Source organism: Hyla sarda, chromosome 6 (genome assembly GCF_029499605.1).
Source record: "Hyla sarda isolate aHylSar1 chromosome 6, aHylSar1.hap1, whole genome shotgun sequence".
Taxonomy (NCBI): domain Eukaryota; kingdom Metazoa; phylum Chordata; class Amphibia; order Anura; family Hylidae; genus Hyla; species Hyla sarda.
This window is the reverse complement of record NC_079194.1, coordinates 286,196,732-286,215,472: the sequence shown is the minus strand read 5'-3', so window position 1 is coordinate 286,215,472 and position 18,741 is coordinate 286,196,732. Positions and strand designations below refer to the sequence as shown.

General features: G+C 47.7%; 1 protein-coding gene across 1 annotated transcript in view; it reads right to left on the bottom strand.

The window, feature by feature from the left end:
- CCND1 (cyclin D1) overlaps positions 1–18,741 on the bottom strand; it is a 177,362-nt gene that overhangs the window by 72,269 nt on the left and 86,352 nt on the right. The gene's annotated exons all lie outside the window — the stretch shown is intronic.

The window sequence follows — 18,741 nt, the reverse complement described above, 5'->3', positions numbered from 1 at the left end:
CGCTCCGGGTGCTGATGCTAACAGGGTGCGGCGTGGAAGATCACGGGGGTCCCCAGCGGCGGGACCCCCACGGTCAGGCATCTTATCCCCTATCCTTTGGATAGGGGATAAGATGTCTTAGCGCCAGAGTACCCCTTTAAGTGTAATGGCTGGTGCCTATACCCCAAGTTGACTTACATGACCCCTGCTGATATGGATGGCCTACTCCTTCTTGGAGGTACCTGCCAATGCCTGAGCTTAGGTCACTGGGGACCTCCTAGTCCTCAAGGACCATGTAAGTAATACCTGGAAGAGGGAGCACCTATAACGCCAAAGGAACAAGTCAGGCTGGGATTTTATTGGTTCATGTGATCCAGGGAAAGGACCCAAATTTACCAGGTTTTATAAGATTTTATTTTTTTCGTTGTTTGCCTTAAACATATTTGAAATAAATGATTTATTGTTGCAATGCACGGTGATTTACCTAGTCACATGGTGGGTTAAAAAAAAATTTATAAAAAAGAAAGAAAAAAACGTAGTCTGCCAGATCCATACTTTCTAGGCTGGGAACAGACACTGCAATTCTGTCCAAAAATGACCAAGGAAATGACATACTCGCCGCATGGCACCATTTATTTATTTTTGGGCCAAAAATGCTGTGGCATTCTCGATTTATGAGAATTATGAAATGCTGAACCTACATGGGGAAAAAAAATAGACAAATGTACAAACCCGCTGTCACCTCATAAGAAAACTTTATCCTGCACGGACGGACGTCCTGGAGTCTGGTCTTCAATAGATGCAAAAATATCTTACACCAGCTGACCAAAAAGGTGGAGGTGCTCTTTATAATATAGCTTGTAATAAATCTTTCTAAAACACAAACCATCTAGTGTTCTCATTCCTGCCCATAGTAATATGATACATGGACCAAAGAAAAATGCTGCTAAAATATGGCAGACAAAATAATAATTTTTTTTTTTTTTTTTGGGGGGGGGGTGAAATGAAGGACTTCTAGCGCAAAAAGCCCTGCGCCAAAAAAAAAAAAAGCGTTGGCGGCAAGGGGCACAGAAGTAAGTGGGGGTCCAGCCACTCAGCCCAGAACAGTGGTTGGTGGCACGTACAGAGACCCCCACACAAAAAATCCGAAAAATTAAAATAAAAAAACGCTACAACCCGAAAAAAGCACCCGCCTGAACTCCAAAAAGACGCCGATCAGTGATAAAACACTGACAGGGTTGGGGCAGGCCGCACACAGCACAGGCCTGCTACTGGTGGCACGGACCGCCTAACTGGTGCAAAAGAAAATAAAAAAAAGACTCTTATAATCCGTGAAACAGCGCCTGCACCACAAAAAAATACTGCCACCTCCCAGGACAGTATAGATGATGATTAGTGGTGTAAATTACACCACTGATCATCCTGCTTTTTCGGGTCATGGGGTCACATGTCCCCCAAGGACCCAGAATCGCTGCAGATCACCGGTTTGTATTTACCGGCGATCTGCGGCGTTTGCCGATATTGGAGGTCCTCAGGACCACCCTCGGCGATGTGCCCGGATGCCTGCTGAATGATTTCAGCAGGAAACCTGGTCTGATCCCGGCCCGGAGAGCGTCGGGGGACCGGAATCGCTGCAAATCGCTGGTCTGAATTGACGATCGACGATATGGGGGGTCCTTAGGACTAGGGATTGACCGATTATCGGATTGGTCAGTGTTATCGGCCGATATTCACGATTTTGTAAGTTATCGGTATCGGCATCTAACCTTCCCAATAATGCATCCAGCGCGTGTGCCCCCAATCTGTCTTGAAGTCTCGGGACCCTGGGCTAATAGCGTGCGGCACCGATCGTTGTGCCGCGCGCTATTAACCCTTTAAAGTTGATCGCCACGTCTAAAATGAAAGTGAAAGCTTCCAGGCAGCTCAGTCGGGCTGATCGGGCCCATCGCCATAAAATCGCGATGTTCCGATCAGCTAGCACGCGAGCGAAGGTCCCCTCACCTGCCTCCGTCGCGTCCGATCGGCATTTGATTGCTCCAAGCCTGAGATTCAGGCTTGAGCAATTGACCGCCTATAACACTGATCAATGCAAAGCAATGGATTTGCAGTGATCAGTGTAAAAGATCAGTGTGTACAGTGTTATAGCTCCTTATGGGAGCTATAACACTGCAAAAAAAGAAAATAAAGATCATTTAATCCCTTCCCTAATAAAAGTTTGAATCACCCCCCTTTTCCCATAAAAAATATAATAAACATATGGTATCGCCGCGTGCGGAAATGTCCGAATTATAAAAATATATTGTTAATTAAACCGCACGGTTAATGGAGTACGCGCAGATGGACAGCATATTTGTGTAGAATTTTTTTTTTTCCCCAAAAAATTTAAATGCACGGAATATCAGTATAAGTTACCGGCTATCGGCCTGAAAGTTCAGTTCACAGGTTATCGGTATCGTCTCTAAAAAATCAATATCTGTCGATCCCTACTCAGGACGATGAACGATCTCAGCAGGCATCCCGGTCCAGTCCCGTCCGGCGAGCGGCAGGGACCGGAAATACTCAGGGCGTACACTTTGCTATTGCTAGAGTAGAAGAGGTTTGCTGTGGGGGATTTGCACCTACTCTGGACAGTTCCTGACATGGACAGAGGTGTCAGCAGAGAGCACTGTGGTCAGACTGGAAAGAACAACTTAACTTCCTTTGGAGCATACAGCAGCTTATAAGTACTGGAAGGTAGGGCTGCGAGGTATACCGGTTCATACCGAATAACGACATTTTTGGGCTGCACAATATAAATTTTTCCCATACCGCAATACCGGTTGGGCCCCTCCCCCTTGGGAATGAATTATCAGCGCAGCGCTGTCCCCACATCGGGGAACTAATCCTATGTGACCCGCCAGCGCTGTTCTGCTCCCCACCCCCCCACCTTATCATCTGACCCGCCAGCGCTGTTCTGCTCCCCACCCCCCCCACCTAATCATCTGACCTGCCAGCTCTGTTCTGCTCCCCCCCCCACCTAATCATGTGACCCGCCAGCGCTGTTCTGCTCCCTCCCAATTAATGATCAGCCCAGCAGGGCACTACTCACATATGTCATCCGCAAACACTGCCCTCCTCCTCTTTGTTGGGGGCCGCCTGCGCTGGAACTCTATACTGTACGCCAGTGGTCTCCAACCTGCGGACCTCCAGATGTTGCAAAACTACAACTCCCAGCATGCCCGGACAGCCAACGGCTGTTTATCTTTTGCAGCCCGGGCATAGGGATACAGCGTACAGCAGTGGTCTCCAACCTGCGGACCTCCAGCTGTTGCAAAACTACAACTCCCAGCATGCCCGGACAGCCAACGGCTGTCCGGGCATGCTGGGAGTTGTAGTTTTGCAACAGCTGGAGGTCCGCAGGTTGGAGACCACTGGCGTACAGTATAGAGTTCCAGCGCCGGTGGCCCCCAACAAAGAGGAGGAGGGCAGTGCTTGCGGGTGACATATGTGAGTAGTGCCCTGCTGGGCTGATCATTAATTGGGGGGGGGGAGCAGAACAGCGCTGGCGGGTCACATGAGTTGAGGGGGGTGGTGGTGTTGAAAAAAAAAAATACCGTGGAACCGCTATAAGTTACAAAAATACCATGATACACATATTTGGTCATACCGCCCAGCTCTACTGGAAGGATTAAGATTTTTTAATAGAAGTAATTTCCAAATCCGTATAACTTTCTGGCACCAGTTGATTTTTTAAAAAAATTAAAAGTTTTCCACTGGAGTGGAAAACTACCCCATTAACTTCCTCAGGTTGAAAAGTACTGGTTCCTGTAACTGCAATTTCGGAAAATGACAGCAGAAACTGCCAAAATGCAGTAAAAATTCAATGTGCAAACAGATTAATGATTTCAAATCTTCATCTAGGTTATAGGTTATATCACTTTCGCCTTATAAGGCACTGCTGCGTGTAGTATGAACTGACACCAACCCACTTATGAGTCTTAGTTCACCTTGGTGATCAACAGCAGCCTGATTTGATGACCAGGTGCAGTGATCAAACACTATTCATGGGAAATGTAGGAAGCTTTACTGATAAGTACTGGAAGGGTTAAGAATTTTAAATAGAAGTAATTTAAAAATCTGTTTAACGCTCTGGCACCAGCTGATTAAAAAAAATATATATATATATATATATATATATATATATATATATATATATATATATATATATTTTTCACCGGAGTACCCCTTTTAAGATGGGTTAAAGGGTACCTCTCATCAAAAAAACTTTTGATATGTGATAGATTAATGTATGCAGAATAACTTCACAATTGCATGTTATTAAAAAATATGCTTCTTTCAATTTAATTTTCCACTTTGAAGAAATGACCACTAGGGGTCTCCCTACCAGTCCTGGCAGCAAGCATTTCAGACTCATGCTGGAGTCCTAAACACTACGAGCTGCCAGTCTGCTTTGTTCACAAAGGAGAACACTCAGAGCTGCCAGCCTGCTTTGTTCACAGCCTGTTTGGCTGTGAACAAAGCAGGCTGGCAGCTCTGAGTGTTTAGGACTCCAGCATGAGTCAGAAATGCTTGCTGACAGGACTGATCGGGAAAAATACAATAGAAAGAAGCATATTTTTCATTAACATGCTATTGGAAAGTTATTCAACATTCATTAATCTAAATATATATCAAAAGTTTATTTGATGAGAGGTACCCTTTAAACAGAATGCAGTGATAAACCTATATGATTGGCTAATATGATGTTTTCCCTCCATCAGGTTATTGTAGATCTACTTAATATAATTTTAAACACAGCTGTGATCTTGCCATATTACTTTTTAATTATTATTATTATTATTATTTTTTTTTTTTTTACTTTTTTGGGGGGTCATTTGTGTTTTTGGAAATGTATTCTGCAATACTAGAATATCGCCAGTAGATGTCACTGTGTAGCTAATAATTCTTCTTAACTATATCCAGCTATTTCTTTGAACTATTTGCGCCACCTGCAGGACGCGAGTTGTATTGCAAGAACTTATCTTGCTTCTAGGCCACCATCCAGCACAGGTAAATGTGCAGAGGATCTGACGCCAGCACTTTGTGCTTTTATGTAGCATTCTGGAAGCTCTTCTTTGTTAATACAACCTGGAGGCCTGACAATACACCCATCTGAACAAGGTTTAACCCCTTAAGGACACATGACGTTCTCATACGTCTCCATTTCCGAGTCCTTAAGGACACATGACGTATGAGAACGTCATGTGTTTTACCGGCCCCCCGCAACCATCTGGAGCGGAGCCGGTCCCCGATGCCTGCTGAAATCGTTCAGCAGGCATCGGGGCATATCGCCCAGGGGGGTCATTATGACCCCCCATGTCGGCGATGGCCGCAGATCGCTGGACAATTCAGTCCAGCGATCTGCGGCGGATTCCGGGTCAATCGGGTCTCCAGTGACCCGGTGACCAGGAATTACAGGCTGTTCGGGGCCGTCTCCGACGGCCCCGAACAGCCAGAGCCAGCAGGGGTGAGGTGGCACTGGTGCCACCTCACGATCGCCCTGATTTGTCGGCCGGATTACCGGCCGACCAATCAGGGCGCCTGCTGCGGGTGTCACTCCCGCAACCCGCTCCGCCCCTCTTCCGGTGGACGTGAGCGGGTGCGGGACGTGCACCCCGGGTGCTGGGAACCCCGATCCCCGGCGCCCCTGTTGGGATCGGGGCCCCAGGAGCAGCGGCGGCGGCGGAGACGACGAGGGACTGACCTGGTGCAGCGAGGATCGTTGGAGGTGAGTGACAGCCTCCTGCTGTTGCTTAGCAACAGCTCCCAGCATGCAAAAAGGGCATGCTGGGAGCTGTAGTTATGCAACAGCAGGAGGCAGACCACCACAACTCCCAGCATGCCCTTATGGGCATGCTGGGACTTGTAGTTTTGCAACAGCTGGAGGCACATGCTTTCTATGGAAAAGTGTACCTTCAGCTGTTGTGTAACTACAACTCCCAGCTTGCACAATCAGCTAAAGTGCATGCTGGGAGTTGTAGTGGTGCATCTGGTGGTTGCATAACTACAACTCCCAGCATGCCCGTTGGCTGTCGGTGACTGCTGAGAGTTGTAGTTTTGCAACAGCTGAAGGCACACTGAGTTAAGTAGCAAACCAGTGTGTCTCCAGCTTTTGCATAACTACAATCCCCAGCATGCCCTTCCGCTGTCCGTACATGCTGGGGGTTGTAGCTTTTGCAACAGCTGAAGGCACACTGGTTGCAAAACACTGAGTTTGTTACCAAACTCGGTGTTTCACAACCAGTGTGCCTCCAGCTGTTGCAAAACTACAACTCCCAGCATGCACTGATAGACCGTACATGCTGGGAGTTGTAGTTTTGCAACAGCTGGATGTCCCCCCCCCCAATGTGAACGTACAGGGTACACTCACATGGGCGGAGGATTACAGTAAGTATCCGGCTGCAAGTTTGAGGTGCGGCAAAATTTCTGCCGCAGCTCAAACTGCCAGCGAGAAACTACTGTGAACCCCCCGCCCGTGTGACTGTACCCTAAAAACACTACACTAACACACAATAAAATAAAAAGTAAAAAACACTACATATACACATACCCCTACACAGCCCCCCTCCCCTCCCCAATAAAAATGAAAAACGTCTGGTACGCCACTGTTTCCAAAACGGAGCCTCCAGCGGTTGCAAAACTACAACTCCCAGCATGCACTGATAGACCGTACATGCTGGGAGTTGTAGTTTTGCACTGATTCCCCCCCCCCCCCCCCCAATGTGAACGTACAGGGTACACTCACATGGGCGGAGGATTACAGTAAGTATCCGGCTGCAAGTTTGAGCTGCGTCAAATTTTCTGCCGTAGCTCAAACTGCCAGCGAGAAACTACTGTGAACCCCCGCCCGTGCGACTGTACCCTAAAAACACTACACTACACTAACACAAAATAAAATAAAAAGTAAAAAACACTACATATACACATACCCCTATACAACCCCCCTCCCCAATGAAAATGAAAAACGTCTGGTACGCCACTGTTTCCAAAACGGAGCCTCCAGCTGTTGCAAAACAACTACTCCCAGTATTGCCAGATAGCCGTTGACTGTCCAGGCATGCTGGGAGTTTTACAACAGCTGGAGGCACCCTGTTTGGGAATCACTGGCGTAGAATACCCCTATGTCCACCCCTATGCAAGTCCCTAATTTAGGCCTCAAATGCGCATGGCGCTCTCACTTTGGAGCCCTGTCGTATTTCAAGGCAACAGTTTAGGGCCACATATGGGGTATCGCCGTACTCGGGAGAAATTGGGCTTCAAATTTTGGGGGGTATTTTCTGCTATTACCCTTTTAAAAAATGTAAAATTTTTGGGAAAACAAGCATTTTAGGTAAAAAAAATATATATTTTTTTACATATGCAAAAGTCGTGAAACACCTGTAGGGTATTAAGGTTCAAATTACCCCTTGTTACGTTCCCCGAGGGGTCTAGTTTCCAAAATAGTATGCCATGTGTTTTTTTTTTTTGCTGTCCTGGCACCATAGGGGCTTCCTAAATGCGGCATGCCCCCAGAGCAAAATTCGCTTTCAAAAAGCCAAATGTGACTCCTTCTCTTCTGAGACCTGTAGTGCGCCAGCAGAGCACTTTTCACACCCATATGGGGTGTTTTCTGAATCGGGAGAAATTGGGCTTCAAATTTTGGGGGGTATTTTCTGCTATTACCCTTTTTAAAATTGTAAAAATTTTGGGAAACCAAGCATTTTAGGTAAAAAAAATATATATTTTTTTACATATGCAAAAGTCGTGAAACACCTGTAGGCTATTAAGGTTCACATTACCCCTTGTTACGTTCCCCGAGGGGTCTAGTTTCCAAAATGGTATGCCATGTGTTTTTTTTTTTGCTGTTCTGGCACCATAGGGGCTTCCTAAATGCGGCATGCCCCCAGAGCAAAATTTGCTTTCAAAAAGCCAAATGTTACTCCTTCTCTTCTGAGACCTGTAGTGCGCCAGCAGAGCACTTTTCACCCCCATATGGGGTGTTTTCTGAATCGGGAGAAATTGGGCTTCAAATTTTGGGGGGTATTTTCCGCTATTACCCTTTTTAAAAATGTAAACATTTTGGGAAAACAAGCATTTTAGGTAAAAAAAAATTTTTTTTTTTACATATGCAAAAGTCGTGAAACACCTGTAGGGCATTAAGGTTCACGTTACCCCTTGTTACGTTCCCCGAGGGGTCTAGTTTCCAAAATGGTATGCCATGTGTTTTTTTTTTGCTGTTCTGGCACCATAGGGGCTTCCTAAATGCGGCATGCCCCCAGAGCTAAATTTGCTTTCAAAAAGCCAAATGTGACTCCTTCTCTTCTGAGACCTGTAGTGCGCCAGCAGAGCACTTTTCACCCCCATGCGAGGTGTTTTCTGTATCGGGAGAAATTGGGCTTCAAATTTTGGGGGGTATTTTCTGCTATTACCCTTTTAAAAAATTTAAAATTTTTGGGAAACCAAGCATTTTAGGTAAAAAAAAAATATATTTTTTTTACATATGCAAAAGTCGTGAATCACCTGTAGGGTATTAAGGTTCACTTTACCCCTTGTTACGTTCCCTGAGGGGTCTAGTTTCCAAAATGGTATGCCATGTGTTTTTTTTTTGCTGTCCTGGCACCATAGGGGCTTCCTAAATGCGGCATGCCCCCCAAAAACCATTTGTCGCTCCTTCCCTTCTGAGCCCTCTACTGCGCCCACCGAACAATTAACATAGACATATGAGGTATATGCTTACTCGAGAGAAATTGGGTTTCAAATACAAGTAAAAATTTTCTCCTTTTTATCCCTTGCAAAAATTCAAAAATTGGGTCTACAAGAACATGCGAGTGTAAAAAATGAAGATTTTGAATTTTCTCCTTCACTTTGCTGCTATTCCTGTGAAACACCTAAAGGGTTAATACACTTACTGAATGTTTTTTTGAATACTTTAGGGGGTGTAGTTTTTATAATGGGGTCTTTTATGGGGTATTTCTAATATGAAGACCCTTCAAATCCACTTCAAAACTGAACTGGTCCCTGAAAAATAGTGAGTTTGAAAATTTTGTGAAAAATTTCAAAATTGCTACTGAACTTTGAAGCCCTCTGGTGTCTTCCAAAAGTAAAAACTCATAAATTTTATGATGCAAACATAAAGTAGACATATTGTATATGTGAACCCAAAAAAAATATATTTTGAATATCCATTTTCCTTACAAGCAGAGAGCTTCAAAGTTAGAAAAATGCAAAATTTTCATTTTTTTCATCAAATTTTGGGATTTTTCACCAAGAAAGGATGCAAGTTACCATAAAATTTTACCACTAAGTTAAAGTAGAATATGTCACGAAAAAACAATCTCGGAATCAGAATGATAACTAAAAGCATTCCAGAGTTATTAATGTTTAAAGTGACAGTGGTCAGAATTGCAAAAAACGCTCCGGTCCTTAAGGTATAAAATGGCCTGGTCCTTAAGGGGTTAAAGGGGTACTCCGGTGGAAAACTTTTTTTTTTTCTTTTTAAATCAACTGCGGCCAGAAAGTTAAACAGATATGTAAATGACTTCTATTAAAAAATCTTAATCCTTCCAGTACTTATTGGAGGCTGTATACTACAGAGGAAATTCTTTTCTTTTTGGATTTCTTTTCTGTCACGACCACAGTGCTCTCTGCTGACACCTCTGTCCATTTTAGGAACTGTCCAGAGCAGCTATGGAGATTTTTCTCCTGCTCTGGACAGTTCCTGATATGGACAGAGGTGTCAGCAGAGAGCACTGTGGTCGTGACAGAAAAGAAATCCAAAAAGAAAAGAATATCCTCTGTAGTATACAGCCGCTAATAAGTACGGGAAGGGTTAGGATTTTTTTTTTAATAGAAGTAATTTACAAATCTGTTTAACTTTCTGGCACCAGTTGATTAAAAAAAAATGTAGTTTTCCACCGGAGTACCCCCTTTAAAAGAGTTGTCCAGGATTAGAAAAACATGGCTGCTGTTATCCAAAAACAGCGCCGTACTACAGGCATGTGTGTATGGCAGTGTTTCCTAACCATGGTGCCTCCAGCTGTTGCAAAACTACAACTCCCAGCATGCCCGGACAGCCTAAGGCTGTCCGGGCATGCTGGGAGTTGTAGTTTTGCAACAGCTGGAGGCATCCTGGTTGGGAAACACTGGTATATGGCAGCTCAGCATCCTTTACATCAGTGGGGCTGAGTTGCAATACCCCCACACAGCCTGTGAATAAGTGTGGCGCTGTTTTTGGATAAAAGGAGCAATGTTGTTCTAGTCCTGTGAAACCCCTCGACCCCATTTTCATTTTGCAATTTCAGTTTCCCTCCCTGGTTTATATTATTTATTTTTTAATTATTTATTTATTTTTATCAACAGAGTTGCCAGCAATGGTCAGCTGCAATATGCAGCCGGCACCCACCGCGTATGGATTGGGCTCAGCTCCTGAACCTGCCACACTTCCGGTGTACATATGGATAAAAAAAAAATGTAAAGAAAGCATTTAAAGGGGTACTCCGCCCCTAGACATCTTATACGGTATCCAAGGGATAGGGGACAAGATGTCTGATCGCGGGGGTTCCAGACCACTGGGACCCCCGTGATCTCCGTGCAGTACCTGACATTCTAAACAGTATGTTTAGAACATTGGATTTCCGCGGCGGGAGATGTGACGTCACACCACGCCCCCTCCATTCATGTCTATGGGAGGGGGCATGACATAGAGGCATGAATGGAGGGGGCGTGGTGTGATGTCACGAGGGGGGCACGTCTCCCGCTGCAGAAACCCAGTGTTCTAAACATACTGTTTAGAATGTCAGGTGCTGCGCTGGGGGTCCCAACGGTCGGGACCCCCGGCGATCAGACATCTTATCCCCTATCTTTTGGATAGTGGATAAGATGTCTAGGGGCGGAGTACCCCTTTAAAGAAACTTGGGGGGGGGGGGGACTGAAATGGCATACGCCCCTGTGCCATTTCAGTCCCCCCCCCCATCCTTCTGTGCCATTTTAATTCCCCCCCCCATCCCCTTCTGACATTTTAATTGCCCCATCCCCCCCCCCCATCCCCCTGTGCCATTTTAATTGACCCCCACTTGATTCTGGGGGGGTCAAAGTGGCACAAGGGGATCGGGGGGGTCAATTAAAAGTGGCACAGGGAGGGTCAATTAAAATGGCTCAGGGGCGTTCAATTTAAACCCCCCTGTGTCTTTTTAATTGATTAAACCCCACCACAACACCATCCTCACCGTCCGGTCCCCACCCCACTTCACCCCACCATAATACCATGGACCCCCTTAGACACTGACCCGACCCTCCCTTCGTCATTTCCCCGTTGGCGCCACAGTCAGAGAGCTGCCGGTACCTCCTCACTGCCGGCAGCTTCTCTCTGAGGACACTGCAGACTGTTGGTGCCAGTGTAGTGAAGAACTGTGTGTCTTGAAGCGTTCTGTGTCCCGAACAGCTGATGAAAGTGCTGAGACATTGTGATTGGTTGATTGGGGGGGGGACACACAATTCTTCACTACACCGGCGGGTTTTCTGGAGAGGGCGGCACCATCAGTGACGTGTGACGTCCTCTTGCGCGGCTCCTCGGTGCAGGGGGACGTCACTTATCACTGCCGCAGGCCCGCAGCTCACTAATTTAAAGGAGAGTGAGCGGCGGCGGAAACTTCTACCGTGCACTAGGGGACAGCCAACAGGGGGAAATTTCATTATTGCCGGCCGGCGCGGTGCGCTCCTGAATGTAAAATTCCGACTATTTGCATGGCCAGTATTTGTGATATGAAATTACCGGCAGCAGGTTTGAAATACCAGCTGTGCCGGTTATTTTCCAGCTGGGTGGCACCCCTAGTACCAATTGGGTCATTGTTAGTATTGGAATAACTTAGAGGGCAGTACTATAGGGGTAACTTAGTATTGGGGTACCACAGGGGGGCAGTATTGGAGGGGGTCACTGTTACTAATGGGGTATCACAGGGGGCAGTATTAGAGGGGTCACTGTTAGTACTGAGGTACCAAAAGGGGCAGTATTGGAGGGATCACTGTTACTAATGGGGTATCACATGGGGCAGTATTGGGGGGGGGGGGGGTCACTGTTAGTAATGTAGGAAAAATTCAGGCTGGAAATATGTACTAGAAAATACTGGGGCGACTGACATGGAAAAATATTTGGCCCCAAAGACGGGAAACCAGCGTTACAGTATATATGGTATGGGAGAACTACAGTACCCAGAAAGATTATATATATGTTTATACATAATAGTGTTGTGGTTAGGGTGTGATGAGGGCAGATGGCATTACCCTAGGGATCGACCGATATCATTTTTAGGGCCGTTACCGATAATCGGTGGAGGTTAGGGCCGATAGCCGATAACTTATACCGATATTTCGGTATAAGTTATCGGCTATTTATCCCCCCTCGACACCGCTACAGAGCATTGATTTAAAGCGGGCGCTTTAAATCAATGCACTGCAGTGGCTTTTGCAGTGCCATAGGCCGCCGCCGCCACCCGCTTCTCTCCCCCTGCCTGTCAGGGTGGTCCAGGCCATCCATCCTTCCTGTAGTGTCCGGCGGCATTCCGGGTGGAGGGTGAACCGGTCCGGGCTGCCCTTCTTCTCCGGGGGTCATCTTCTCCACTCCGGGCAGGCTCCGTCCTAGTAACGCAGCATAGACGCCGCTGCGCAGTGACGCCCGTGTGCAGTGACGCACCTGACGTCACGGCGTAGCGGCGTCTATGCAGCGTACTAGGCCGGAGCCTGCCCGGAGTGGAGAAGATGACCCCCGGAGAAGGACAGCCCGGACCGGTTTACCCTCCACCCGGAATGGCGCCGGACACTACAGGAAGGAAGGATGGATGGCCCCGACCACCCTCATTATGGGTAAGTTAAATTTTTTTTTTTATTGACTCGGAGGGTGGGGGAGGGGCCCGACCGGTATAGCGGTATGGGCAAAAATCCATACCGGTATACCGCCCAGCACTACGGTGGGGGGGTGTGACGCGGTGTGGTGGGTCAGTCGCGGTGCGGCAGGTCGGGGGGGGGGGGCGGTGCGGGGGGTGAGGCATTATCGGCTTATCGGCAAGGTAATTGCCGATACCGATAATGCCCAAAATTGTGATTATCGGCCGATAATATCGGCCATATCGATAATCGGTCGATCCCTAGCATTCACCCCTTGTATTTGTGACGCCAGGGCGTAGTTTATCCTCTACACCACTCGAAGGTATACCACTGGATCCTGGGCTAGGCACGGGGGCAAATAAAGACTTTGACGCCAAGTTACGGAACAACGACAGATTTACTGAGTCAGACAGATGCAATAGTTTATACAGCTTGGATAGGCCCACACAGGAGACCAGTGACTTCTGAGACCACAGGGCTTGCTGGGACTTATAGTGGACAATTTGATGCAGGGCCACGCTGACTTGAGACAGATTGACATGGACTGACTTCACCCCGTTTGTAGCTTAACAGGTTTTGACCTGGGGGTAGTGGACTCTTGGATGCGTGGTAGACGTTAGGCCTCTTTAGGACACCAGACACTCTCTCCAGACTTGACCTCGCTGCACTCAGCCCTCAAGAGACTGAGGAAGCTCCGCCCAGGGCTTATATGGGGGAGACTGTGGAGGGGTCCGATAGGTCACATGGTCACTGGTACCTTCCTTAGTTACAATCACATGACAATAGTACTTAAAGGCGTAGAACAATTATGTACATTGCATTGGATAACACTTACATTATTTAACTATTCAGGGCACACAGGTGAAGGGGAGGCGCAGGGGTCACGGAATGGAGTCTGCCTGACAGAACAGCAATGATACAGGGGTGCAACTCCTGTACTGGGCCACCACAGTGTATTTTACTACATTGTTGCATACAGGAAAATTAACCATACTATAACAGAAACGGTGAGATTGATCAAAACCCGTCCAGAGGATAAGTTTCTGAGTTGCCCATAGCAACCAATCAGATCGCTTCTTTCATTTTTCACAGGCCTTTTTAACCCCTTAACGACCATGGACGTATATTTACATCAGTGGCCAGCTCCCGTGATATAACGCGGAATCACGCGGTGACCCCGTGTCATATCGGGTCGGTCCCGGCCTGTAACTGAAGCGGGGACCCGGGGCTAATAGCGCACGGCAGTGATCGCGGTGCCGCACGCTATTAACCCTTTAGACGCGGCGTTCAAAGTTGAACGCCACGTCTAAAAAGGAAAGTAAAAGCTTCCCGGCTGCTCAGTGGGGCTGATCGGGACTATCGTAGTGATAATGCGGTGTCCCGATCAGCTAGCATGCCAGCGGAGGTCTCCTTACCTTCCTCCGTCACGTCCGATCGGCGATTGATTGCTCCAAGCCTGAGATCCAGGCTTGAGCAATCGACCGCCGATAACACTGATCAGCGCAAAGCTATGGCTTTGCAGTGAACAGTGCTGGCAATCAGTGTATGCAATGTTATAGGCCCCTATGGGAGCTATAACACTGCAAAAAAAAAAGTTAATAAATGTGATTTAACCCTTTCCCTAATAAAAGTCCAAATCACCCCCCTTTTCCCATTTGAAAAAAAAAACATGTAAATAAAAATAAACATATGTGGTATCGCCGCGTGCGTAAATGTCCGAACTATAAAAAAAAAAGATAATTTATTAAACCGCATGGTCAATGGCGTATGCGCAAAAAAATTCCAATTTCCAAAATAGCGTATTTTTGGTCACTTTTTATTTCATGAAAAAATGAATAAAAAGCGATGAAAAAAGTCCTATCGATACAGAAATGCTACCGATAAAAACTTCAGATCACGGCGCAAAAAATTAGCCCTCATAACTCCCCATACGCGGAAAAATAAAAAAGTTATAGGGGTCAGAAGATGACAATTTTAAACGTATTGTCACGATGCCGGCTGGCAGGTAGTGGACCCTCTGTGCCAGAGAGGGATTGGCGTGGACCGTGCTAGTGGACCGGTTCTAAGCCACTACTGGTTTTCACCAGAGCCCGCCGCAAAGCGGGATGGTCTTGCTGCGGCGGTAGTGACCAGGTCGTATCCACTAGCAACGGCTCACCTCTCTGGCTGCTGAAGATAGGCGCGGTACAAGGGAGTAGGCAGAAGCAAGGTCGGACGTAGCAGAAGGTCGGGGCAGGCAGCAAGGATCGTAGTCAGGGGCAACGGCAGAAGGTCTGGAAACACTGGCAAGGGACACACAAGGAACGCTTTCACTGGCACTAAGGCAACAAGATCCGGCAAGGGAGTGCAAGGGAAGTGAGGTAATATAGGGAGTGCACAGGTGATAACTCTAATTGGAACCACTGCGCCAATCAGCGGCGCAGTGGCCCTTTAAATCGCAGAGACCCGGCGCGCGCGCGCCCTAGGGAGCGGGGCCGCGCGCGCCGGGACAGAACAGACGGGGAGCGAGTCAGGTAGGAGAGCCGGGGTGCGCATCGCGAGCGGGCGCTACCCGCATCGCGAATCGCATCCCGGCTAGCAGCAGGATCGCAGCGCCCCGGGTCAGAGGACGTGACCGGGGCGCTGCAGCGGAGGAGGTGAAGCGAGCGCTCCGGGGAGGAGCGGGAACCCGGAGCGCTCGGCGTAACAGTACCCCCCCCCTTGGGTCTCCCCCTCTTCTTGGAGCCTGAGAACCTGAGGAGCAGACTTTTGTCAAGGATGTTGTCCTCAGGTTCCCAGGATCTCTCTTCAGGACCACAACCCTCCCAGTCTACTAAAAAAAAATTTTTTCCTCTGACCTTTTTGGCAGCCAAAATCTCCTTGACCGAGAAGACGTCCGAGGAGCCGGAAACAGGAGTGGGAGGAACAGATTTGGGAGAAAAACGGTTGAGGATGAGTGGTTTGAGAAGAGAGACGTGAAAGGCATTAGGGATACGAAGAGAAGGAGGAAGAAGAAGTTTATAAGAGACAGGATTAATTTGACACAGAATTTTGAAAGGACCAAGATAGCGTGGTCCCAACTTGTAGCTAGGGACACGGAAGCGGACATATTTAGCGGAGAGCCATACCTTGTCTCCAGGGGAAAAAACGGGGGGAGCTCTTCTTTTCTTATCCGCGAACCTCTTCATGCGTGAAGAAGCCTGTAAGAGAGAATTTTGGGTCTCTCTCCATATAATGGAAAGGTCACGAGAAATTTCATCCACAGCGGGCAGACCAGAGGGCAAGGGGGTAGGGAGGGGGGGAAGAGGGTGACGGCCGTACACCACGAAAAATGGGGATTTGGAGGAAGATTCAGAGACCCTGAAGTTATACGAGAATTCGGCCCATGGAAGGAGATCTGCCCAGTCATCCTGGCGGGAGGAAACAAAATGTCGCAAATAATCACCCAGGATCTGGTTAATTCTTTCTACTTGTCCATTGGACTGGGGATGATATGCAGAGGAAAAATTTAATTTAATCTTGAGTTGTTTACAGAGAGCTCTCCAGAATTTAGACACGAATTGGACCCCTCTATCCGAGACAATCTGCGTAGGCAACCCGTGAAGACGAAAAATGTGTACAAAAAATTGTTTAGCCAACTGAGGCGCAGAAGGAAGACCAGGAAGAGGAATGAAATGTGCCATTTTGGAGAATCGATCAACGACCACCCAAATAACGGTGTTGCCACGGGAAGGGGGTAAATCAGTAATAAAATCCATACCAATCAGAGACCAAGGCTGTTCGGGGACAGGCAGAGGATGAAGAAAACCAGCGGGCTTCTGGCGAGGAGTCTTATCCCGGGCACAGATAGTGCAGGCTCGCACAAAGTCCCCAACATCCGTCTCCAGAGTTGGCCACCAATAGAAGCGGGAGATGAGTTGCACAGATTTCTTGATGCCCGCATGACCTGCGAGATGGGAGGAGTGACCCCATTTGAGGATTCCGAGGCGTTGGCGTGGAGAAACAAAGGTCTTTCCTGGAGGAGTCTGTCTGATGGAGGCAGGAGAAGTGGAGATCAGGCAGTCAGGTGGAATGATGTGTTGCGGAGGGAGATCAACTTCTGAGGCATCCGAGGAACGAGAGAGAGCATCGGCTCTAATGTTCTTATCGGCAGGACGAAAGTGAATCTCAAAATTAAATCGGGCAAAGAACAGAGACCACCGGGCCTGGCGAGGATTCAGCCGTTGGGCCGACTGGAGGTAGGAGAGGTTCTTGTGGTCGGTGTAGATAATAACAGGAAATCTTGATCCCTCCAGCAGATGCCTCCATTCCTCAAGTGCTAATTTAATGGCTAGAAGTTCTCGATCCCCGATGGAGTAGTTCCTCTCCGCTGGAGAGAAGGTCCTAGAGAAAAAACCACAAGTGACAGCATGCCCGGAAGGATTTTTTTGTAGAAGAACAGCTCCAGCTCCTACTGAGGAGGCATCAACCTCCAATAGGAAGGGTTTGGAAGGGTCAGGTCTGGAGAGCACGGGAGCCGAAGAAAAGGCAGACTTGAGTTGTTTAAAGGAGTCTTCTGCTTGAGGAGGCCAGGACTTGGGATCAGCATTTTTCTTGGTTAAAGCCACGATAGGAGCCACAATGGTAGAAAAATGTGGAATAAATTGCCTGTAATAATTGGCGAACCCCAAAAAGCGTTGGATAGCACGGAGTCCGGAGGGGCGTGGCCAATTTAAGACGGCAGAGAGTTTGTCTGGATCCATCTGTAGTCCCTGGCCAGAGACCAAATATCCTAGAAAAGGAAGAGATTGGCATTCAAACAGACATTTCTCAATTTTGGCATAGAGTTGGTTGTCACGAAGTCTCTGAAGAACCATACGGACATGCCGGCGGTGTTCCTCTAGATTGGCAGAAAAAATTAGGATATCGTCCAGATATACCACAACACAGGAGTATAATAGATCACGAAAAATTTCATTGACAAAGTCTTGGAAGACGGCAGGGGCATTGCACAGTCCAAAGGGCATGACCAGATACTCAAAGTGTCCATCTCTGGTGTTAAATGCCGTTTTCCACTCGTCCCCCTCTCTGATGCGGATGAGGTTATAGGCGCCTCTTAAGTCCAATTTAGTGAAGATGTGGGCACCTTGGAGGCGATCAAAGAGTTCAGAGATGAGGGGTAAGGGGTAGCGGTTCTTAACCGTGATTTTATTAAGACCGCGGTAGTCAATGCAAGGACGTAGGGAGCCATCTTTTTTGGAGACAAAGAAAAATCCGGCTCCGGCAGGAGAGGAGGATTTACGGATAAAGCCCCTTTTTAGATTCTCCTGGACGTATTCGGACATGGCAAGAGTCTCTGGGGCAGAGAGAGGATAAATTCTGCCCCGGGGTGGAGTAGTACCCGGGAGGAGGTCGATAGGGCAATCATAAGGCCTGTGAGGAGGTAGAGTCTCAGCTTGTTTTTTGCAGAAAACATCCGCGAAGTCCATATAGGCCTTGGGGAGACCGGTTACTGGAGGAACCACAGAGTTACGGCAAGGGTTACTGGGAACCGGTTTTAGACAGTTCTTGGAACAAGAGGACCCCCAACTCTTGATCTCCCCAGTGGACCAATCCAGGGTTGGGGAATGAAGTTGAAGCCAGGGAAGTCCAAGGAGAATCTCCGAGGTGCAATTGGGGAGGACCAAAAGTTCAATCCTCTCATGATGAGATCCGATGCTCATAAGAAGGGGCTCCGTGCGGAAACGTATGGTACAGTCCAATCTTTCATTATTTACACAATTGATGTAGAGGGGTCTGGCGAGACTGGTCACAGGGATGTTGAACCTGTTGACGAGAGAGGCCAAAATAAAATTTCCTGCAGAACCAGAGTCCAAGAAGGCCACTGTAGAGAAGGAGAAGGCAGAA